A 26,449-nucleotide genomic window follows, 5' to 3' on the forward strand; every position below is an offset into this window, starting at 1 on the left:
TCATCATGATCATACCAATAAGATTGTGATATTCCTCTTGTCATTTTGTTCATTCAGAAGCTTAACCCACGGAAACGGAAAATAAGCAGGGTTTACCAATGAATTAGAGAGGAACTGCTTAAGAGATAATTAACCAGCTGCAGGTTGAACATGTCTTCATGAGACTGGAAAGGATATAGTACTGTCTTGTGATCAGATTACAAACTGCTGAGCAACACTTTCATAACTGCATAAGGAACATCTGTGAACCTCACTGATGGCTGAGAGAGGGAAAAAAAATGCTCGACATTCTCCTCAGTCATTCAAAGCACTTTCAGAATACAAGCAAAATTAGCAGGATTCGTCTCATAAGTTGGAGAACAGAAACTTTTCTTCCTTTAAATTTGAAAACCCAATGATGTATAGCAACCAGTTCAGTGATGTATAGATGCAGATAACTTTCCAAAGTCATTTGGAAAGAGTTATGGGATTTTAAGTATTCACATGCTATTTTCATAAATATGATTAATCTTGAACTTTCACTTTTGAAAATACCTCTTCTTAGTAAAGATCCATAAACTCAACAATGAGATTTTATTTATTTATTATTAAACAAAATTGCTCTAAGAATCAAAAAAGTCAAAGTTGTGAATCAAAAACCTGAGAGGCAGTATGAATTGCAACTACACAAGCCCTCAGCTTGAGATGGTGCCACAGGAACCCCAGGAATGCTCCAGTCTTCAGGGTGGTTTTACGAGTCAACGGGCATTGCTACCCTCCATACCCTACACCAGGGTGCCAAGGACTTTGGACAGGTGACCGGAGGGGGGATCTTACCAATGTTTAAGTGTCTGATGGGAGGGTTGTAAAGAAGATGAAGCCAGATTCTTCTTGGAGGTGTCCCTGAAAGGACAAGCAGCAATGAGCATGAACTGACACAAACAAAGTTCTGTCTGAGCATAAGAAAACACTGTAACGGTGAGGAGGACTGAACACTGGAGCAGGCTGCTCTGAGAGGCTGCAGAGTCTTCATGTTGGAGATACTCAAAACATGACTGGACGTGGTCCTTGGGCAACCTGCTTGAGGTGACCTGGCTTCAGAAGGGGATGTGGATTTCCAGAGGTGCCTTCCAGCCTCAACTACTCTGTGATTCTTTGACACTTTTGGAGTTATCTCAAGCTGTAGCGCATGATGTGTCTGAGGGTATTACATGACAACAGGAAGGCATTTCCCAAATTCAACAGGAGGAGTGCAAAACTTCATGGTATCCCTTTCTTTTTCTATAGCATCCTGGTCTGTGGTTAACTCCTACGTTTTAATTTGCCATAATCCCCCTTAGCCCCGAGATATTCCTTTGCTCCTGCCCACACTTCAAGGCAGCTAGCAGTTTTTCTAAACATTGTTATCTACAGTCCCTTCAGATGTGCCTATATTAAGACAGTTCTTAAACTTAATACTGCTAATCTTGGCTCAAATGCCTATTCTACCAAAGGTGAATTGACTGTTCTGTCTTTCGATGCAAAGTGAAGTGTCTCCTAAATTTTCACATGTCTTTATAGCTTCCTATTAAAAAAAAAAAAAAAAAAAAAGATAGCTTTGCTTCTTTATTCCCTGTATCTTCTACACTAAATAAACCAATTTGTTCCCTTGTGTGGTGAAGGGCAGTTGATACTGCTGTACCTACCACAACAGAAACAGTTACTTTGGCAAACAGAAATTCACAAATGCCTGTGAATCAGCATTTGCAACTTTTGTTCTAAAATAGTTTTAATGATCCATCACCAAAATGCTAATAAAACTAAGGCAACAGATTATTCACTTACAATCCCTATCAGAGGCCCCCAGGAATGGAATGATTTCACTGGGCTAACTTCCTATACTGGCAGAAGCAATAGGAGCTGTGCCATTTTCCTTCGGGATCATAAAATAAAACAGAGATAAAAGATGAACTTTAACTTCCCTTGAAAATGCTGCACGCAGCCTGAAATGACTCTTCAAGACATTCTAGGTTACCCATGTTTGCCTCATCAGTGGATTATCCCCTCTTGGTCATTTTATTTGTATAGCAAATGACTTACTAGCTGCTTAAATTCTCTACTTCGTATTATGAAGAGAAGACTGTCAAGTCTGAAACGCCATGACAGAACACTGTGGTGCATACCTCAGAGAATACTATGATATAATGCTATAAAACCTCAGACCTACAAGCAGGACATTGATCAAACCATGAGCCAAACATCTAAAAATGCATCACCGTCTCAGGTTCTCCTTAGGATTTTAGTCTTTTTAATTTGCTGTGGAGATGCAGAATGATGGGGAAAGTTTACTACTTAGAACACTGAAGAGCAGAAAAGGTTTCAGTGAGAAGTTACTGAAAGGGACCAGACTATGTATTTTCATTCCCACAACAACAGTTTTTTGCCTTTCCATTGCTTGCTTAACTCTCGGAGTACTTATGATTTCTCTGGAGCGTACCAGTGCTGACTAAGCAATAGTTGTTCAAATTAGAAAGGATAGCCTCCTATAACCAAAAAAGGATTATTGCCTTCTATTCTCCCCCCTACTTGCCACACTGAGTAAGCTAGGAATCTAGAGAAAACTCTTAGCTTACAAGGTCCCTTCTCTCCAATATCCCTCTCCCATTTCAGCATATGGGGACAGCCAGGCTGGCACCCAGTAAAAGACATAGCTCTAAGAAAACAGATTTTAAGTTGCTTAACTCAGTTTTGAAACTGATGCCTGCACTATTTGCCTTTTACAATTAGACTGCCAAGGCACAATTCAAAGGCTACCAAATCACATCCACGTATCAAAGAACTGCTCAACATCTCTTCCCCACAGTGGAGCACTAGGGGAGGAAAAAGCCCAAGTAAGCATGTCCATTCATCGATATCATGTGCCTATTATAACATTTAATACCACATCAAATAAAACAATATAAACCAGGAGAGAGAGAGATACTACTTGTGGTCCTTTTCCCAGGTACATAGTTGGAGTACAACTGGCATTGAAACCATCGCCTCTGACCTGCTTAAGGCTCTTTCATTACAATGCTTTAATCCATCATAATGGATTAAAAAAAATTCTCTCTCTTTCTCAGAGTTCCTGAAGTTTTCAGTAGCCTCAAATTCCTCCATCCTGTTCCCAACAAAATGTGACCTACTGATGACATCCTCTAAATGCTGACAGACAGGACGGTGTTAAAGAAATTATTTTAGTGCACCCTGGTCCTGATACAATACAAAATCATGCAAAAGCAGGTAGAGCCACCAATAAGAACCTACTCACATGATCATCTGCCCACAATTTATTAATCTGTCCAAAACACATTGCTTTATTCCATGTTATAAATGCAGTTTATGCAGTTATGCAGTATGCAAAAAAAAAAAAAAACACAAAACAAAAACACCTCATTTAAGAGCTAAACAACTTCAGTTAGTGAATTCCTTATCTAGAATTGCTTGAGGAATTTTTTGAAGGCAGATACACCACTTCTCACTATTAGAAAATGGAAAGTGTCTTGCTATCACACTCAATCATTCAAATATTTGGAAGAGATGGGCACAAACACCCTCAAACACCCAGATCCTCCCATTTAAAACAAAACTGTCAGAAAACCCAGTAATTCACACAGTGAACAGCCAGGCATAAGACTTGCAGCTTAAGCAAAGGTTAAGACTAGTACTTCCAAATATCTTAATGAAAAAAAGAAAACAAAATGCCTATTTATTGCCCACTTTCCAGTTAATGAGTAGGGAAGGATACTGTTACTTTTTCCTCCTCTCTTTGCTTCTAGTAGTGGTTCTTCCACCTTCTTTGAGAGTCACCTTGTGTTTTACACAAGTCAAAAGGTTTCGTCACAGCTACCAATTCAGATTTTTAAATGAAGAAAGTAAAAATCCTATCTGTAACACTAGAAAAGTACCTGCTAAATACAGAATCAGACTAGGGACCCAAGACCCAATCAACCCATCTAGGTTACCAAATTTCTCTTTTACAAAGCCTTCCCCAGCCCCCTCAATCAAGAAAGAATACAGGCAGCATCTTCAAAAAAAGCATTTTTCATAAGCACAGGATCTGTGCCTTCAAAAGAAGGGGTGGAGGCTAGATATCTTTAAATGCTCCTGGAGTTTATTTTTTTAAACCAAAAGTAGATAATTAACACTAGTAAGACATGCAGACCATCGGTATTTCAAAGATATGTGGAACGGATGACATAGTATGAGTCTATATGAAGTATTGCCATCTGCCTAAAAAAGGGATCTTTACTAAGCTCCAGTCTTTCAAGAACGTTAAAATAGTTACACTTGTTTGACCACAGGTCTACCAAATCCAGCATCTGGTTTCTGACAACAGCCAGAAGCGAATACAGAGTATAGCATAAGAATCCTACAAGCATGTAAAGACAACCCTCAATATTCTCCCACAGACTCTGCCCCATACAGACACCTCACCCCCAAACATCCTATTGTCCTCATTGAGTTCAAGTCAGATCATCTCTTCCTCAGATCCAGATTTCAGTACAGCCCTGTTTTGTGCACTTTGACAAAGCAATACCTATTTAACAACACAGGCCAAAAGCTAAGAAGGGCGTCATTTCATGCCATAATGACAATAAGACTGTTGTAACAAGAAGAGTAATTTAATACAAGAATACTTTACCAAATATGGATCAGCAAGTAAAGAGTAGTTTAGCTCAAACTTGATCCTTACACACAAACTTATCATCCTTACACACAAATTACTGGATGGAGTTTTATAAACTGGTTTGTAGTAGACTAAGGCAGTTGATTACAGTAGTTACTCCAGGACTTAAAACCTATTAGCCTTACCTTGTGGTAAAAAGAATATAGCCCTAAGGAACAGAACAAGCTAAAAAACAAACTGCCTTAGCTAACCAAGAGTCACAACAGTTAATCCCAAAAGACTGAATAATAATTCAGCCGTATATTCAAAATATTTTTTTTTTCTAAAAATGTCACATTCATTATTAAAAGGCCACAAAGCATATAGCTTGTTTGAAGAACCTAAACTGGTTACACCCAAAAGTCAACAAAGAGGGTTAAGATCGCAGAGAAACTAACAAAGGGCTATAGGATTTTTCACCTACAATACCTCAGATGAAGCACAGAACAATTGGAGCACTCCAGTTATGCCATGTCTTCAGATTGCTTTCAGTGAATATTGAAAATAGTGTGAAGTGATATCTGTCTGAAAGAACACAGGAACCCAGAAATTTCAAAAGTTATTAAGTTAATGCTGTAGTCACAGTTTATCTGTGTTCTTATGACTCCATCTAGTCAGGAGTGATTGTTCTCATTTTATCAGTCAGTGCTGTTAAGGGTAGCAATTCAGCTATACTGATGAATTGGAACTTTTACTCCAAAAAGGGAGCTGAATGGGGCAGGGAAAACAGCACACTTATTGCACACTTCTGTAGAATTGTGTTTCAAGTCAAAAAGAATTCCCTTTCTTCCTCTCTGTTGTTCCAAAATTCAACAGATTTCAATATTGTGAAATTCTCATTTAAGTTTACTAACAGAAACAGAACACCCCTTATCTGCTTATGCCTTCAAATAATTCTTTTGCCCCTTTGGTTTTTGCAGATTTGTAACATCCAAACAACAGTAACTACCTTTTGACCTTTGCCCTTTGAAATACACTACTGTTATACGGATCTGATAGCTATTAAGTGTAATATCCCATTTAAGTAAGGAACCCTGGCCACCAACATCAAGTTAGTACACAGCAGCACTCCTATTTCTTCTTTGTTGCCTCTCCATTTATTTTACCAGTTTAAATGGAATTAGAGTGGAAATTGAGTAGGGTATGTTTTCAGTACTTCGAGAAGTTTAGATTACTTGATTCATTCATCTCAACACTCATTAAGAGTTGCAATTAAATTGCTTTAATTTCTGTTTTTAGAAATACAGTGTTTTATACTTAGAAATTGTAAGCAAAACATATGAAAGTCTTCCTGAAAAGTAAGAGACGCTTATTCTTTCTGGTTTAAAAGCAACTCTTTGTTTAATTGGTACAAAAACATAGAACGATATGGAGTTACCACTCTGAATATCTTCTCATCTCCTTCAATGTATTTCCATGGATTAGCACACAAACGTGTAGCATTAACAACAGAATCCTATACTCACCACCAAATAAACTGTCTATACCTTGTAAAAAGAGTTGATCCTGAACAATACACATTTTCTTTTCTACATCTTTTATCTGCCATAAATATGTAGAGTGAACAAGTATTATACAGACCCAGTTGTAGAAAAACACTAAAATTGTAGAAAAGCACTAATACTGAAGACACTGTCACATGATCTTATGCTGTAAAGCAAACATTACAGGCAGTAACAACGCATTTTTATTCTCAGGTAAGTAATAGAGTTAGAGTTCATATGTGCACAAGTTCCAGTTATGAAATACACATTGATAAAAATCAGAATTAAAAAGTTTAAAGGCTGCTGATAGTAATCTCATTAATACCACCATGTATTAAGATGTTAGCCACAGGGAAGTGCAGCAGAAGAACAGTAGAGCTGTGTAGATCGCTAGCAAAGTAGAACTTGCTACGCCTAATACCCTCTAGCAGAGCCTATTAAGTAGTGTCAATTTTACATATACGTATCAGTCTTCCAGGGGTGAATGAATTCTTGCGTGTTCCCTTCTTTCAAAGTACCTGAGCAATGCATTATTGTCTCATCTGAAACAAGAAAATGAGCATCAGCTTTTCCAGTTAATTTGGGATAGACTTCCTGTGCACAAAATATGATTTACTATTACACCACCTTGCATCATTCTGTGTTTTCTGGAATATCTGACAGCAAATAAGACTTTGGGGAATAGTTCTAGTTCAGTATTTCATTCTATTACTGTTGCCATTATGGATAAACTATCATAGCGACATCTTTAAACAAAAATAGTAAGGCTAGAGTTTTTTATTCTTTAAAATTTGACGGTGTATTGTAAATATCTAAAGGTAACTGACAAAAAAGCAGCAGGAATAAAAGAATTAGCTAACTAGTTTCAGACCCTTTTTTTTTTTATTCAATTGATAGAACATAGTTCATCATAATTTTCAAAAGACATTTTCTTAATATTACAACTGAAGAGCTTCAAAGACATACTTGGGGAAGAAAAGTGGGCAACGTAAGACAAAAACAAAAAGATTTAAAAACCATATACCATGCAAAAGACTTCTTCCCTTAAGATGATCAGCTTGCATTTATAAACTGTTGTCATGGTTTAGCCCCAGTTGGCAACCAAGCACCACGCAGCTGCTCGCTCACCCTCCCACCCGGTGGGATGGGGGAGAGAATCAGAAGAGTAAAAGTCAGAAAACTCGTGGGTTGAGATAAGAACAGTTTAATAATTGAAATAAAATAATAATAATAATACTAAGAAGAAGTTGTAATGAAGAGAGAGAAATAAAACTCAGGAAAAAACAAGTGATGTAACCGCTTACCACCCGCTGACCAATGCCCAGTGCATCCCTAAGCAGTGATCTCTGCCCCCCAGCCAACTCCCCCAGTTTATATACTGGGCATGACATCATACGGTACGGCATAGCCCTGTGGCCAGTCTGGGTCAGCTGTCCTGGCTGTGCCCCCTCCCAGCTTCTTGTGCACCTAGCAGAGGATGAGAAGCTGGAAAGTCCTTGACTAGCATAAGCACTACTTAGCAACAACTACAACACCAGTGTGTTATCAACTTTATTCTCATACTAAATCCAAAACACAGCACTATACCAGCTACTGGGAAGAAAATTAACTCTATCCCAGCCGAAACCAGAACAACTATACACATAGTATTTCTGCGTCATACGAGTGGACTATTTGTCAGAATGTACTCATCTAATCTAATTTGATACTGGGTATTACAAAACTCAATGCAATTCTATTTAAAAGTTTAAAAAAAAGAGGTAGGCTTCACTTCAGAGTGACAGAAAACTTCAGAGAAACAGAAATGGATTGAATCCAGTTTACACATGTATTTTTTGCTCTAGTGAAAATGAATATATGTGTAGTGCAGACTGACATTTTTTGCTATTTCAACTTGACACAGCACACAACTGGCATCTAAGCATGAAGTTCTTAAATTTTATTGCTAAAATAAACACGGAAGTGTCGAGCTTGATATTTCACCAGGACTTTTTCCCAACCAAGACTTTTTTTCTTCTTCTCCCTAATTTACTGCAACATTTGCAGAAGTCCCAAAAAAACTTCAGAACCGTAGAAGCCTACCAAACAGAATAACCCATACTGGAAAATTCAATAACTACAGAAATTAAGCTGCCTGTAAAACAGAGTGTAAGAGCAGATTTCACTAAAGATGTATTTCCCACTGTTGAAAAAGCAAATTAGCCTGTTGTTCCTAAATTACAGTATTTGCAAAATGTGGTTACAGCTGTACTACAGCAAAACACTTCCCCCTCCTCCCTCAATCTCACAAGCAATGCTTTCCCTCTTCATAATTCCACATTCTATCACCTCATTCATTAATTATTGCTTAAACCCAAATATACACTACCTGCATATTTTATAAATGAGAGATACTCTTTAACTTCACTTGTTTTATTTTCTCATATACAAGAGTACAACCGAACTGCAAAGCTAGAAATGTAAAATTTATGTAATTGTGACTTAATTACTACCAGGCCTTCAGTCTTGAAGAGAAAAATATTATCAAGATCACAGAGGGTTTCTGTGTCCTGATTAAAAAAACAAAACTGTTAAATATATAACCAAAAAATGCATTATGCAGTTGAACAACTCATACTAAATAACTGACTTTTTTTCTCCACTTGAATGAATTATATAGAGGACAGCCCAGATTTTGAGGTGCTCACAATAGCCCAAAACTAACACCTTGCCTCTCACAGCAAACCATGTTAAGCAATTATGTTACTGAACAACACAAGAGTCACAAAGGAAATGCTTTACCTTTCCAGAAGATGAGAGTATTGTAACCTAACCTCCAGATAAACAAAAACTTTTGAACACTACATGGATTCAGGACTCCAACTTTATTTCATTGTGGTGTTGGGGTTGTTATTGTCTTTTGCAAACCAGGAGAAGTTAGGTAATAAATCTCTTAATTTCTCTCTGCACAGAGAATTTGGGTACAGAAGAGCTATGAGATCCAACTCCTAACGTTTGCTACAACACCCATGGCAAATACAGTTGTTAGAAAAGAACTCAAAGTTCTGTGGTTAATATTCACTAAATATACATTACAATATCAAGGACAAAGTCTTACCAGAAAAAACTTAGCCAGATCCTACAAGATCTACTTATTCTCTAGAAAAAGGACTACCATCCACAAATTCCCTTCAACAGTAATTCATCATACAGTCTTAACCATTTCTAGAAGTCAATGGTTAAGCTACTGAAAGACACATAAAAGGCCATAATAAACAAACCCAGAAAAATGTGGCAAGTAACACCTTCATTCTCACATTAAAATAATTGCTAATAGATAAAACAATCCCCATTTCCTTCCTAAACTTACCCTATTCAACATCTGCGCTCCATGGCAGCAATCCTAAAATAGAACCGTGACACAAAAGAGGACCATTTCTACCACTGATCTTCATCATACTTTCTAGAGGTTCACTGGAAGACACACCAAGGTCCTAAAAATAAACAAATTTGTTCAAAGCAAATCACAGCATAAAATGGTAATCTGCATTAAAATGCATCACTAAGTAGTTAGCCATTCATAATTTAAGCAATATTTCCCAACAAGAAATGACAGCCTGGAAGATTCCATGAAATTGCATCAGAGAACAAAAAAACCCCCCAAAACCTACTTAAAACATACACTAATCACAAGCAAAACCCCTGAGGTGCTATCCTAACCTTTCATGTCTTTAATACAAATGGACAAAACAGTGAAGGACACATTACTGGAATTTCTAGGGAGAAATGACAATTATCACTGAATAAAAAGAGCTCAGCATACTTCAGTATTCTATCTTAAAGACAGTCTACAACCTAGAGAGTCTTTTTTGTTTCAGTTCCTATTCTGTAATCTCAAATGCTGAGCCAAGAACTCTACAATCCCTATAATTCAAAAGAAGAAACTTAAGAAGTTCCAAACAACTTCCTATACACGGAGACAGGAGCAGTGACGCTGAGGTCTGCTCAGAACACGCTGCCTCGCATCATTGACAAAGCTGCAAAAATCTACCTAAAATGCCTTCTCAGTATATCCACCAGCAAAACTCATTTCCACTTAAGCTCTACCTTCAGGTTTCTTAAGTAGAATAGATGAAAACTTTTGCTGTTCACATCCTCCAGATCTGATTCAATTAAGTTGTGCCTCAACTGCATGGAATACAATAGCTTACAGTATTACCGTATAATTGGGGGGGATCATGTTTGTTATTTTGCAGAAGGGTTACTTGACGATTATACTCTTTAACTAAAAGAATCATTGCAAATAAGTGCCAAAGAAAACACTGACCACTTTTCTACATTAAAATTGTATAAACAACAGCATATGAATAGTGGTGCATGAAAGAACAAAGGCACCACCCTGAACAGAGCCAAGCAACAAAGGTGAAAACTACAGAGCAAGTTCAGATACAGCCCAGAACATTCACAATTTCTACCAAAAGGCAAGCGCGCTACAGATTTCTGTTTTCTCAAATTTTGCTCCAATTTGTGTTCCTCCAGCTTGTTTCACAAACCTCTTAAAATAAGATATGCAAAACAAGACAATTAAATAGGCCCATTCATGAAACTCAAAGTATTTTTCCAGGTCATGCTCAGCACAACTCCTTATACAGCACACATTTTTAAAACCCCATCTATTTTTCCACTCTATCCAAATTTAATATATTTACTCTACTTAATATCTCAGAACAATTGTTTATAGTCATTTTTACCACAGCACACAACGCTTTATTACCTAAACTCGTTGAAGGCATGAGGGCAACTTAAAGACATGTATACTATGCTTACTTGATGTCCCATAATTTTGGTAGAATTTCAAACAAAAAGCTCAGACTACTTGCTTGCAAAAACTGACTCTCAAAAGTGCTGATAGAAAACATACAGCTTTCAACATATAACAAATGCAGGTAAATAATTCTTATTTATCTGGCAATTTAACTAATCTGTTTCACACTACCGAAGGACCAAGTCCTATTTTCACCTAATCCTTCTGTTTTGAAAAGAAAGGGTTATAAGGATGTATATTTAAGAGTGTTTAGTTTTTAATTCAGGTATGACACATTCACAATATTTTAGAAGCACAGTAACTAACCAAAATAAGTGTTAGTCAATGGTGCACACTAGAACTCTTACTCATCTGGAATTTAGTCCAGTTGCTGCCTTGACTTATATTCCACTTTTTTTAGCACTCCAAACACAGCTGTACCACACACAGCTAGCAGGGGCATATGTACAGTATTCTCACCCCACTACTGACATCTTAACTCGAAATCAGTTTGGAAACCTATTTTGTGTGTTTCTCCTTCAAGAGGATTGTACTGCAGTGCAATTGCTCAACACTTGCTTTCATCTTTTTTCAGATTCGTTTGAGCTATGTTTCTCCTCCTCTGATGATTTGGTTTTGCTATTAATTAAATGGCAGTATTATTTTCCTGAGGTGGAATTATTAAAAAGCATCTTAATCACTTATAACAACTCAAAAACTGACAAGTACAACGTACATTACTTTATTCTGTATTGTTAAGGAACAACGTTCGAAAGAGAATGTCTACTTGTCTTCATTTAATCAGAGTAAATGGTAAAAGACATATCAAACTGAAAAAGCTAGTAGAAAAAAAAAATAATATAGTATGCACATATTCCAGAAGAAGACTTTCTTGAAAATGATTTTAAAACACTTCCCTTCATATTTCAGTATTCCATATACCTTTTGGATAATTTCTCTTCAGCTCATGTATTTTGGAGGCATATTTAAAGGACAAAAATTTCAATATAATCTGTGGCTTTTGCACAAACACTTTTAGTTTTCCAAAAAAGCAATCAGGAGAAAATAAGCTGTTAGCATGGTATCATTTTCACTGTTTCTTAAATATTCCACATCAAAGGCACAAAAGGTATATTCCTTTTATTAAAAAAAAAAATAATCCAGTATTTTCCCAATATCACACATCCCCATTGACAGTCCCACATAAAGGATCATAAATGACTACAGAAGTGGTCCATATGAGAATCACTGGCATGCAGTAACACCAGAAACAGCAGCAAGACACCCCTAAGAGCTACTTTTTAGCCAAGCTAGATTAAGTGCAGCATGAAATAAGGCTTTTGTAATTTAAAATCTGATTTTGTAACAAATAATTTAGTAGTTTGATTTATAATAAAACTGTAGAGCATTAACGGTATATTTTGTACATTTCTGTACTCAGAATCAATCTTAAAGCAAGCATCACAGGCAATTCTCTAGCCTACAAATATTTATGTGCCCAGCATCGTTTGCTGTTCTACCACCCTACAGAACCTAAACGTGAGCACATACTATGCTACAGTAATATACCTGTCCTTTTGCTTGCAAAATGCAACTAGACAAAACTATTTTCATGCAAGCGTTAGTACATGTTAAAAACAACCTCTGCTTTTGATATTTTGTTTCTAGATTTAACCTCCAAGTTAAAGCATACTATAATGCCACTTCTGCTGTGGTATCATGACGAAAATCTCTTCTATGTAACTACCAGGCATTGGCAGACATTAAGCAGTTCACATCACGTTCAAATTTATTTCTGGTTTTCAGCAGAGGAACTTCACCACCACCAGTCTGCCATATGTAATGAATATGAAAGCCTACAATTTCTTTTAATCTGTCCCACAGTTCCTCAATAAAATGGTAAAGTCCATCAGACAAGGAAAAGGAAGTTAGGGAAAATTCACCATTCATCTCACAAATGTAACTGATTCTAGAGGTACATTTTAATCTTCATCTATCATTGCACCTGAAATAAAATCCAATTATTTCAGCTTCACAGGTAGATGGGATTTTCATCCCAAGAGATATGAATGAGCCATGAAATGATAAAAAAAGCCCATAAATTAACATTGCACAAATATATATGCTACATACAGAGCTGTCAAATCCCACACTTCAAACACTGAACTGAATATGCAGCTCCCCAGTTTAAACCTTTAGCATGACATATCCTCTCAAACATGAGCAGCGCAGCACAAGGACTCCTATCCTCTGAATAATACCATGCTTGGGCAGTACAGCTTGCCCAGGCAGTGCTCCACCTCCAGCAGGAAAGCTCAAGGCTAGTGGGAGCCCTATCCACAGGGGCAACCCCTCGCCACAGCCTTGTGCCAGACCCTTCTCGATGACATGGCCCGGCATAAGGCACACAGTCTTCCCTAAGACCCAGCGCGCAGGGCTCCCCATGTCAGGGCTCCACAGCAGATGAAAATATGTAAATACTGGAAATACGCTCAACAAAATAGTCTCGTTTTCATCCCTGCTTCCATTCCACTACTGCAACCCAGCTTCCACTATTTAATTCTCAGCATTGTATGTAAAGCCAGCTTTAAAGATAGGAAAGATATCATATTTTCCTTTCTAAGTATTACATTCACAACAGGTGGAAGAAACTGGAAGTGGTCATTTATCTGTACGGCAACTTCCATAAGCACAAATTAGGATGGGGGTCCCATCATACAGCCCCTACCCTCAAGATGTGACAGTATAAAACCACACTCTTATTTTCATGCATTACATGCCCTACACCATCACCCTTGCACATTTCATACTACAAGTCACTCCCCAGATTTGGGGGTGCGTATGTCTGTTGGATGGTGGATGGTGCATGGGGCACGGCAGTTTGCACATTTTGGGGGGGTCGGTTCTGTAGTAACTATTGTTGTACTTCACAAGGTAAAAAGAGATCAAAAATAAAACTAATGAGCAAAATCAGGAAGTGAGCAAGAAGTTATATTAAACCCTAAGCAATGTAAGAAAAATCCAGAAAATAGTTTGATAGTCACAAAGCGAAAGTTACAACCATTGTTAATAAATTCTTTAAAAATCTGAGACATTACAAAAGTGTAAGAACTAGTATTTAAAAAAATAGCCATTGATTTTAGAGTGTGAAAGTAAACTTACAAGAGTAAAACTATTTATTCGTATTCTCTATAATTGCACAATCTTTTTTCACTAGCATTGAAGCTTTATTTAGTCTAATTATTTAAAAGGACAGCATACTTCCTCTTTGTTAATTTATCTGAAGAAGAGCAAGCTGACAGGCTTGATCTGCCATTCCATTTTCAGTGAAATAGCCAACAATAGCTCAAATGTTATTTTAAGTGAATATAACTGGAACAGTCAAACAAAAGGTCACCCATTTTACTGGTGTGGAAAAATACAGGATAGGCCTCCAAAGGCGAACAGACTTTGGCCTTAAATATCTTCCTGTCTCCCCTCATCCATACATATTATTTGCAACACAATTTTAGTCACTGTATTTTATGGTGACTTGTATTAACAAATCTGATTTATCCCACAAGAAAAAAAAAATCTCCCAGTATCCAAACTTATAGTTAAAACAATCTTAAGTTTCAAATACATTAATTGCAAATATACATGGATGTTTTTCTGAGAGTTACATCACATAATTTGAGTCAGCAGAAGCAACTGAAAAACAACTAGGTTAACAGAAGTAAGGCCATGATTTTTTTTTTCAAATATGCTCTTCACTCACAGAGCTTGTGACTAAAATGTCAATGTGTATAGAATTTACTGAAACAGATTTAATGATCTCCAAATGACAGGAATAGCTATTTGATTAGAATAAGCAGAGTCGAGGTTCACCTTCTGAAAACACTGGTTTTTTACTATTACCGTGGGCATCCCACACTTTCACCTTCATACCAAAATCTGTTTTTATTTATAGCAGTAGTACAGTTTTTAAAGAAAGTCAAGCAACTCGTTTGTTGTGTTGAAGCTGCAGAATTCTTGAAAGCCTAAACTGAACACAACATTTCAGTCCACCAAGTTTTTCAAGAAATATTTCAGTGATTTCAATTTGTTTTGCTGTGCTACAGCACCTCTTTTGTCTCTAATCCCCCTCTGTTCTATATATGAGGCTCTATGTTTGAAGTTCCTCCTGGTTGGCTGCCACTCTTCTTGCATCAAGTTCATATTTCTGTCACTGACTTTGTAGGATATGTACAACCTCTTACCCACGTACATCAGATGACATGTTTTCTATTCCACCTACAATTCTCTCCTTTTTCCTTGCTCTTTATGATAGGTTTAAACTGAGCAGCTCTTCCCTCAATTCCTTTAAAGATAGGAAATTCTTTAAAAACATAAGCTACCCTCCTGCATAACCTATATCAGGCACTGTCAAAGAGGTCTCTCACAATAACTCTGGGTCCCATGTCCACCCATGAGAGTACCCTTACTTCCCTCCTGGAATAACATCCCCAAATTATTGCCCCTGTGACATCCACCCCATAATGCACGATGCAGTAACCTACCACAGCAGCTTCATGTGCCTCCCACTTTCCATACTACCTTTACTTTGCACGCTAGCTTGGCAAAAGGCAGCAAACGCCAGGACAGGTATTTGCCACAGGCTGACCACAGAGATGCAAACGGAGTTCCCCCTGTTTCTTGCCCAGTCTCTTGTCTAACCATCTGCCTGTTTCTGTAAGACCTGTATGTCTGCAACAGAGCTGGAGAAGGCTGCCCCTCTGCCAAAGCTGACTAGGAATTGAGCAAGTGGTTCAGAAGTTACTGGCAGGGTGAGAGGACAGGGTAATGGACAGATGGATGGACAGATGGAACAATTGCATAAGCAGCCTTCCCTCAAACCAAAATAAAACTTTGAAGTCCCACCTGTTCCACAAAGCATTTCATCAGCACTAGCCACTCCCCACCTCAAGGTTTTCTGTTTTATTATAGGCTACACTGCATAAAGTAGTAGCTTTAGTCTATAGACTTACCAGATCAACACATGTACTGACTGTACATCACGATGCACAGCTACAGCGCTCCATAAATAACTGTCTTTAAACACAAGCTGTACCCAAACAAGATTTCACAGTTAAGTAGAAAAATAATGGTTGCATAAAAACATTATAATGGCATGCAATTTAAAACATCCTTCATAATAACAACGCCAACAAAAAAAGAAGAAAGAAAACACAAGATTTGGGGTGGGGCTTTTTAGGTTGGTTTTTTTTTTTTGTAGGATTTTTTTTTTTTAAGAAATACAAAAAGATGTAGAGAAGTAAAAATAAAGACTACTACCAATTAAAGGATCTGCAAAGGCGTCTTGCATTTCAACAGCCTAAGATTGTGTGAAGGGATAGAGAAGAAGCTGTGCTAGATGAACAGATGGATCAGGAAAGTGTGAAGAGGTCCATAAGGTAGACTCAAGTTTTTAAAGCATGAAACTTCTGAAGCAAGCATAGACTCACTGAAGGTGTTTTCATACAAGGATTGGTTAAGGTGAGGGATTTTGGGGGTTTCTTCTGGGTTTTTTTTAAAGCTTATAGGTGTAGGTAGATAACAGCATACTACGTGTGCATGTCTGGAGTGGTGGATTTGGGAATACTGCAACTCCATCCTTGTCTGACAAGCAAAGCAAGGAAGACTGGAAGCATTTTTGCAGAGGTTAAGCAAACAACCAGATGGCAACATTGTGGATGTGGCAGATTAAGAGTAGAACAAAAAAGGGGGGAGATCAGAGTCAAAAGGAGGAAAGAAACCCGCTTGCATCAAAGACCTTTGCTTTCTTTTAGCTGGAATTTTCTGTTCAAGTGCTCAAAAGAAGATAATGCAGCAGTGTCATTAAAATGAGTTGAGCTTAGGGAGGGGAGAAAAAAAAAAAAGGTGCCCTGGAAAGAGACGAATAATTTCATTTTACACAACTTCTTCCTAGTGACATTTTAGGAATAAGCATATTTTTAGGAAAATATTACTTTTGAGCAGAAGGTCTAACTAGACAATCTCTTGACTTCCCTCTTCCATCCCTGATGTCAATTTTCACTTCAAAATACCCTAAACAATCCTACTAAAAGCAGCCGCAGAAAGCTGGGGAGAGGGTATCCTATATTTATTAATAGATTGAGCCTCAATTCAGTGAGCACCCATCTTGCAATAAAAAAGGATATCATTAAAAAAAGTGTATGTTCTGAGGTTCACAACTGAAAATTATTAACATCTATTGTCACTGCTACGACAGTTGCCTACTCTTGACTAATAAACAGCTAAATAAATAAACAGCTTTAACTTTTGGATGAATAGTTCTATACATAAACAACCCACAAGGAAATTAAACTTTTTTTATCTCAAATGGTACATAACATAAAAAGCAAACTTATTCTAAGTTATTTTTAATCTATGCCCATCCCCTATTTTTCATCCCCAAAGTATATTCCAACAACACAGAAAACACTTAGGAGCTGCCAGTATGTCTACCAACTATTTTGAACAACATGAAATTGAAATATCAATTAAGATGTGAGATTAAAAACAGTTTTGTATACTATATGAGATGCCGTACGTTTTGACAGTTTTAAGATTTCTTCACCTCTGAAGGGGGTCACATAAAACTAAAGTCAGATGGGCCCCAATCCTTACACTGCTTACACTTCTCCATAAGCAATACAACTGAAGTTAAACATGTTTAACTTATTACATGTGCACAAATATTTGTAGAGAGGGCTTAAGTGACTCCAGGGAATAAACAAAATGCTGCCAAGTGTTCAAAATAAAAATCAGAAGAGGAAACTTTTCCTGCAATTTGTTTTCAGCTACTGTAAAGTTTTTACTGAACACAGCAGGTTAACAGGAATTTAGAACAAGTGTAATAGCTCTGACAAGAAGAGCTTTACAGAGAGCTGACTATGACATGTCCCCACCTTCCATACACCTCAGTTTTGCTATTACTATTTCAGAAAAGAGCCAAAAATGCAGTCTATAAAAAAAAACCACCATCTTGGAAGATGCGGAACAATCAAACTACATCACATTTATTCATGGAAAACTGCTCCAATGAACCTGCAATTAACATGATATGCTGCAGCATGCAAGATACTCTTACCGAGCATACTGAAATTTGTTGTAGAAGCCAGCAGAGAGTAATATCCCAATCCTTCCAGCAAGCTTTTGAAGGTTATTTACTACAGGACTCCCATCAGAACACAGTTTCCTCTTCGCCATCATCTAGCAATGTTGTCCAGATGAAAAGGGAGAGGAGAGAAAAAGAGCAGTGCACACCACCAAACATCGTGGGTCTGCAACATTCAGGCCACACCGGACCTGCTCTACCAACACCACGCACAGGCAAACACAGGGAGTTTGCGAGATGTGAATTACACAAAAAATAAATATGACCTTCTTAAGGTTAGGAAACGTAGCAACAAGTAGGAAGCTTATAAACACAAATTTACTATGTTCTCCAGTTTAAATCAAAAGTTTTGATGCTTTAAAGATAAATATTTAAGTACAAACTCGCACTTGTTGGTACAAAGCTTAAAAAAGTTGTCAGCTGGCAGTTATTTTGTGGCCATGAAATCAGATTGTTTTAACAAGTTAAGATGTCACCCAGTCTATTGCATACAGGCCAAACAAAGATCTACCTTCTCAAGGTCAGAAAGGGATGAGACTGTAAAGCAGTGAACTGACGTACGTTCAAGTAGCTATTCACGCGTAAGCAGGACTTTACAGCTCAGTAGCTGCTCACTTCATGAGCACTAAGCTCACTCAAAGTAAACCAAACGTACTGAAAAAAACTGATTCTATGTCAGACAGTTACCCCAGATAATCGCCAATTCAGCAAGAACTTAAAAAAAAAAAATCCATTTCAAGATCACAACAACTTCCACGAGTTTGAAAACTAAGGGTTTCTCCACAAACACAAGGGCTTCGCAATTGTTAGATGATGACATCAACCAAAATATATCTCTAAGGAACTAAGCTAAATAAAAACTCTCCCCTACAAATAAATCATTGTAAGCGCTAACCATTTCTCTGAATTCACTAAGAAATGTACAGTTCCTACAATACATGATGACTTTTAAACACTGACACCTAATTATGAAAAGTGGAGGAGGGGGTGAAAAAAGTTTTGTTTTCACATTCAAGCTCCAAGAATTATTCTTTTTTTTTCATACTTAATAGTTGAATAAATATTTGATTCTACGGAACCCTAGAGCTACATCCTCCCTTTCCTTCAGTTGAATGAAGCAGTGTGTTACCATTAACATCTGTACTTCTATAGTCATCTGTAAGAAAAGGTTAACAGAGATAGTGATACAATTCACCAAAATAATGGAGCTCTGTGGCTGGCATATTGAGAATTCAGTGAAGAACTGAGTCACATTTTGTTTTGGGTTTTTTTTTGTTTGTTTTTGTTTTTTTCCAGAAAAGAAATTTGTTTTTTGGTTTGGGGGCTTTTTTCCCCCCCTTTTTTAAAATACTGCCAGGCAAGCGTTTCTCATGAATGCCACCCACAGGATGATTATCTTCTTTTTCCAAAATAAGTGTCAGTGTTAAGTTATCCTACTGTTAAAAATACATCAACTAAAGGATTAATTTTCAAGATATTAATGGGCAATTCCAACACTAGAAGGTTCCACCAGCTTAGATTAGGAATATAAATTTGAAGCCAAACGGGAACACACTAACATCTCTTCTGAAGTAATGTTAGAAAAATAAATCCAATTGCACTAAAGCTAGAATTAAAAGCTTCTGGAGACCTAAACACTTCAGTATCACAGATAAGTATTACAGAAAGTTATCACAGATTAACTATCTATTCCATACGCATTTTCCTCATTTTAAGACACAGCAATAGATTATTTTGACTCCACAGCAACTAAACATAATTCAGGTATCAATCTTCATACGAACAGAGAAGCAGAACACAACTCGAACTTCAGAGCCCATACATTCATTTCTGGAAGTTATTTTGCCTAAAGGAAACAGGCATGGAAGTTCTCTGAAGGCTAGCCTATTCCTATGAAATTCTCATGGTTGCCTCAGAGAAGGCAGGGAAAAAAAAATACATGCAATATTTCTATAGCAACAGAGTTTAAGACATGCAGAACCTTTTAAATTTATTTTGTTCTTTCACTGTGATTTGATCAAGATATTTAATGCAATTATTTCTGATATGCTAAAATATCTTATTTAACACAGTAACAAAGAAATATATTATCACATTCTAAACAAAAAAGCTTATTTTTAAAAGCTGAATGCATTAGCGTTGTGAACATTCAGCAGTTTAACATTTTCCTTCATCCACATTTAATATTATGAAACTACACAGACTTGGCAAGAGGGCTGATGTTGTAACAGCGATTTCCTCAGTTTACTTATGTATTGTTTTAATGCTCATTTTAATTTATGTAATGAAATTAATTCTTACTACTTCTGATGCAGAAAGCTGATATTACCATTCACAAACAAATCTCCAAACAGATACTAAAGTATTATAGTTAGAATACAGAATGTGGAACCAGGAAATAAACTCTATTACTCATTATATTACACACATTCTTTAGCGACAAGAAGTCACTGATCATTCTCGTGCCTTGATGTTCTGATGTAAACATCAAGATAAAAACCTAGAGCTGCTAGGTTTAGCTCAAGAGCAGTGCTAAAATTCTTTCAAATTCTCAAATAGAAGTTACAGCAAATGTAAGACATTCTTGTTCCTTTCACATGATGAGCACACAGTTCACAATGACTTCATTTATTCTCCATGTCAACACATTTTCGGGGTAGTTCCCTCTCATTACCATTTCATGACCCATGTTCATTCTCTGCTCAGAGTAAGCATGTAAGCTCAAGAAAATTCTCATAAATAAGAATTCATATCTTATCCAGAGCTTAAATAATACCTAGAAAAACTGCTGGTTAGTTTTTTCTTTCCAGATTTCTACTACTGAGTGTTGTGTTTTTGACAGAGAGAAAGCTAATGCTTATATACGAACAGTTTTCAAGAGCATCCATATATAGTCAGTATTATAAATAGCTATTTTTATAACAGCACTGAACTGGCTTTTTGTTATATATAGAGAGAGGGTGTTTTCTGCATACAGAAATTATTCTCTTATTCCACCTTGTACTCGCAGTCTTAGCTCTCCTCCCACTCACATAGCCCTGCTCCATACAACAACAGAAATAGCCACTGCTAGTGTCAAACCATGCGGGCACTATAGTTAACTGTACCCATGCTCCAATAATAGTTTCCAACAGAAAAGCCCAAAACTCCTTATAAAAAAAAAGAAGTTCTCTCTATATTGACCATGCAATTTTTTTTACATTTTCTTGTAGATATTTCACTGGTAAAAAAGGCTTATGAAATTGATATTCTCAAGGGTTTTGTTAGGAATATAGAGCTACTGTAAACATTTCAGTATTTGAATCTCAAAGTGTATTTTTCTCCTCATCATTATTAAACTAAACTGAAAGGACCTATGAGAACACTAAAATGGATATGCAATTTCTTTGTTTCAACACTTCAAGTTTCGAAAACTAAGCCAGAGCAGATCAGCTACAACACTAACAGGTTTGTTACAACTCACATGTTAAAGTCAGACAAAAGGAATCAAACCAAATTTCTAGTTTCAGCTTCCAGAAAGTTCAAATCTAAAATATTAAAAAAAAAAACCTTTAACGTAAAACAATGGATTATGTATCAGATTGATTAAAATTGTCTACAGTCAAATAAAGTTAAAAATCAGGCATAATGCAAGTATTTTTTACGCATGTATTTTTGAACGATTATAACTGCTTTCAACTGCAGCTGTAAGCACTGGCTGAAATTAATTCAAAAGATCTAGTTCCAAAATAAGGTATAGCACTTGCTCCTTGCAGCATTTGATTGCTACGGCTTTAGATTTCTCCCCTTTCCTATAAACTATGGTCTTTTACCCGTTGTAATATATCATCCAGTTTTTCTGCATGACAGAAAAAGCTAAGGGGATGAAATGTGGCAACAAAGATTTTCATACAATTTTGATTTAAATCCCTAGATATTACAGTTTTAGGTGAATACTGACAAACAAGGCCATATTCCTGAGAATTATTCAATGCAGAGGCTTCTTTAGGCAGAGAGCTCTCTCCTTGCAGAACATCTTGCCAGAAGTACAAAGGGGGAGATTTTCCTTCCTATTGCCAAATGAGCAAAACGAGAGAAATCTTAAACACCCACACAACTAGAGGTAGCATTTAAGTCTGTACAACAGAAAAAGCCAATACTTCTATTATTCAATCCACCTATTAAAATGGCGCTTTGTGTTTCTACTTCGGGCAGGTATATTTTATAAAAAGCTTGCTTTTTTTTTTTTCAACTGCAGATCTCTTCACTGTTAAGTCAGAGCACACATACCGACACTAAGGCAAGAAAAATCTTAAAGATCACGTTGTTTTAGGCAAACCCAACAGACTATGTGAAATGTTAGATTTGACAGCCTTACACTGAGATTTGGGGAAAAAAATAGTGAAGTGTCCTCATAGATAGTAAAATGAAGTGGGAATTGTAGATTGTACTAGCCAAGAAACCATTATCAACTGGCAAATACGACTTGATCACTCATTATACTGGAAGCCGGCAGTGCTCGACATCTATCTGAAAAATAGCAGAGAGGCATGAGGACGACAAAAGAAACTAACAGGACAATTTAAAACTTCTCTCCAGCAATACCACAGAACCTGAAGGCCACTCATGATCTGCATCCATCAGCATGCCAATGGATTTTCCCAGCCCTCCGCTGTTTTATATTCTCTCACAGCCTATTTGAGACGTTCCAAAGCTTTGCTAAATAAGTATGTATTTGCAATAAAAAAGAACTCTTCCAGACATGACTGCAGACTAACGTATTACCATCTTGACAAGTCTACTGAGTAGAAGTCAGGTAATAGCTTCCCTCACCCAAGGCACAGCACACGGGAATTTGCATGATCATTACTGATTTCACTATGGCAGTTCCACGCTGTTGCTGGTTCAGACAGCTACCTGCCGCAGCAATGGTAGGCAGTACACCATGCAGACGGAAGGAGGATCTCTCAGAGCGAGGCTGGAGTAGTTCAGCAACAGCACGCAGAGCCCTCACATACACCAAAGAGAACCGAACAGGAACAGAGCTTCTTGCTCCTCCAGCCCAGGAAGAGGCATTGCTGCAAACACACAAAACCCTGCTTGAAAAACAGTCCTTTTCCTTTCCCTATGTTCGAGCCCAAGGACAGCAACCGCGTTTTCCCTGCTCACCGACCACTATAAAGGATGAAACCTGAGAGCAGAATCAAGGAATAGCCCAGCAACGGGAATCCCGGCATCCCTCTTCTTCCTAGCAGCTCCAACTGAGGAACAGCCTTCTCTCCTGGGTGTTGTCCCCTCCGATGCTCTCCATCACCACCTACCTACCTGGTAATAACTAGTGTAATTTTCTCATAACTGGCACAGAAAATGCACAAGCCCAGCAATAGTGCGACTGATTTAAACAAAAAAACACCAAAAAACCCTCAGAGAAACACTCCCTCCCCCAAATCACACTAATCTAAGGAGGATCTTTTTAGAAAAAGCCATGAGCCCTTCCAGCCGGGCGGAGGAGGGGCTCCGGGAGGAAGGGGGGAGCGCTGCCGCAAGACAAGGACCACAGGCGGAACCCCACCGCCGCCCCCCCGCCCCGGGGCACCTCCGTGAAACCACGGCCAGCGGGACCGAGGAGGGGCCGCGCCCGCGGGCTCTGCCCCCTCCCGAGCGGGGCGCCCGGCGGACCCCGCCAGCCACCGCAGCCTCTCCCCCTCGACCCCCGCCGGCCGGGCGCACCTGGGCTGCGGAGCGGGGCGCGGCGCTGCCCGCCGCGGAGACGCCCGCTCCCCCGCCGGCCCACCGGCCCCGCGGCAGCGCCAGGAAACGGCTGCCGGCGGGATTGGGGGGGGGGGGGGGGGCGGGCGGGTGGGTGTGTGAGGGCGGGCGGCGGCCGCCCAACGGCGGTGGGGCGCGAGCGGCGGGGGTCGGGCGGCTGGCCGCCGGCGGGGGGGTGGCGGGAAGGGACGGAGCCGAGGAAAGGGGGTGAGGCGCGGGGCGGCCCCGCCGCAGCAGCGGCAGGAGCCCGGCAGGCGGGAGGTGACAGGTGAGGGCGGCGGAGGGCAAGGGGCGACCTCCCGGCGCTCGCCCGGCCCCGCGCAGCTCCCCTACCTCCGCTCCGGCGCTGCCGCTGCTCGCCGTACACCCGGCGGCGCGCGCTCGCGCGCTCACTCGCCCGCCGCCCCCTCACTCCGCTCCCCCGCCCGCCGCGGTCCCTCCCTAGCGCGGCGCTCAACCGACACCACTAGCCGCCCGGCCACGCCCCCAAGCCCGCACTGACACCTCCTCCCACCAGTAGCAGAGGAGTGAGCTGCCCTCAGGCCGCGCCCACTCCCTCCTCGACCAATAGGAGCTAGCCGTTAGCCTTCCCCTCAGTCCCCCCGTGGCTCCGCCCGCCCTCGCGGCAGGTTCGGTTGACTCGCAGCTGCCGAGCAACGGGCGTGGGGTTGCGGGCGGCGGCGGGGCCGGGGCCCCGGGGGTCGGGTCGGGTCGGGCCGGGCCGGGAGAGAGGCGGCGGTGGCGGTGGCGGGCGGTAGCCGCCGGAAGGTCCGGCTGCGGGAGAGGCGGCAGCAGTCATGAGTGACACCTCCGCTGCTGGCAGCGCAGGCAGGTGGAGGTGCGGGGGGGCAGCCTCCGGCAGCAGGGCGGGGCCGGGCCGTGAGGGACGTGGCCCTCCCTGGACAGGGAGGGGGGCAGGTGGCTTCTCGTTCGGGGGGGGATTCCCCTAACAGATGGGCTCTTTTTTTTTTTCTTTCTTTCTTTTTTTTTTTTTTTTGGCATGGAAACTGGTGCACGCCCCCGGCAGGCAGAGCCGTTAGTCACCCCTGTGCGGAACGGGGAGGGGGTGGAGGAGGGCGGTAGGAACCGCTGCTGCTTTTGCTGGATGGGTGGATGGGGAGAAGGGCAGCGGGGATGTTAAAAATCAGTATCTCCTTTTATTTCTCAGATCAGCTCCTGAAACGGTGAAGGTGTCTCCAGCACTCAAGCATTTCTCCAGCCTTTACAAAACCGTAATCTTGGCTGGCAGATTCTGTTGCTGGTACCTGTAAGGCTTGCACTTTCCAGCTTTGCTCACACAAATTAAAAATACAGTTAAAAACTAAAGCCACTTTTAGCTGCCACTTTCAGACAAACATCGAACATCAGATGCATCATGGCAAAATGCAGTTCTGCACGTTATGGATGCTTGAACTCAACTCTCGTTGTCTTGGTATGCTTTAATAGTTATTTAAATTAGAAAAATGTTATGAAGCCCACTGGACATAACATGCCCTAGGACTCAGCGATGGTTGAGTATTGCTAATCTAACACTAACCAAAAGTGTATTTCTTCTGTAAGGATATGAACCTTAAAAAAATCTGTGCAGACAGATAACAGAACATAAGGCATTGCAGTGCATAAAAATCAGGCTCCTCATTTTTGTTTGTTGTTCCACACAGACTGCTTCATGAGCCTTGGGGCCCTTAAGTGTTTTAGTTTGGATCAGGGATGCACTTTGGAAGTAAATGCTGTCATCATCTCTGCTTACAGTGCTTTGGTCCACAGTGTGGAGTGGTGTTGGGAGTGCATGAAGTAGATCCCTTTTGGATGAAGCTAAACTGGCAGAGCTGCTCCAGGAGTGCACCTAATGCATTCCATCCACAAATGAGTAATCAGTGGGACTCAAACTGAACTAGTGGAACACCAGGAATCCCTGAAATGTGCATAGCTTGAAGATCAGGCCCTCAGCACCAACTGTTGCACTCTACAGGTCTTCTGTTAGGCCTTGGTGCTTGCCAGTGTGGTCAAAGACTTGGAGCTTTGCAGTTCAGAAGGAAGGTCCCAGAGGATTTCTAATATAACATCTGAAACACCTGATTCATGGTTCACAGCAGGCAGTCAAACTGATCTTTTGAAACTTTGATGCTTAAAAGTCTGCCAAAACTCCCAATTTGTATGTGGATCTTCCCATATTGTTGTGTCAGGAGTACATCACATCATCCATAGCTATAAGGATAACTTGAAGTTCAAGATGTGATGCTGTTATCTAAAGGGTAGAAAACGTGCTACCAGTGTTGCTACTCCAGATTTTGTCAATGGCTTTTGTGGTCCTTAATTATCCCCCTATGCCTCTTAACTGATTCCAGGACAGAAGGCAGTGGCGCTACAAGTTAAAAATCAAGATAAATGACTGGGTAATGCTTTAATGCTTAAAAATAACAAAATGAATTTCCGGTAACATATGCTAGCAATTAAAACTATTTTTTTCTATCAGCGTATCTTGTCATTTTAATACGAGGCCAGATTGTAAGTAATGTAGTACATGTTGAATTTTTGTGAGAAGGCATAGACAGAACCACTGCTGTGGCAAAATCTGAGGGGAGAACTGTGGATTTTTTGTTCTGACCTACACAAAATCAATTTCCTAT

The 26,449-nt window shown here is 39.5% G+C and overlaps 1 protein-coding gene across 5 annotated transcripts in view; it reads right to left on the bottom strand.

Annotated features, from left to right (window-relative positions):
• Nucleotides 1–24,237, bottom strand: part of CDKL5 (cyclin dependent kinase like 5) — a 141,975-nt gene extending 117,738 nt beyond the window's left edge. For 3 of the 5 annotated variants that reach the window (XM_087757992.1, XM_087757988.1, XM_087757993.1), the window contains exon 1: nucleotides 24,153–24,237. The gene's annotated coding sequence lies outside the window, so the exon portion shown is untranslated. The remainder of the gene's footprint in view (nucleotides 1–24,152) is intronic. The other 2 variants (XM_087757991.1, XM_087757989.1) reach the window with 2 other exon arrangements.
• Nucleotides 24,238–26,449: the final 2,212 nt, after the last annotated feature.

The sequence above is a fragment of the Nipponia nippon genome, unplaced genomic scaffold (assembly GCF_047370975.1).
Source record: "Nipponia nippon isolate SJK-2023a ecotype South Korea unplaced genomic scaffold, ASM4737097v1 scaffold_2, whole genome shotgun sequence".
Taxonomy (NCBI): Eukaryota; Metazoa; Chordata; class Aves; order Pelecaniformes; family Threskiornithidae; genus Nipponia; species Nipponia nippon.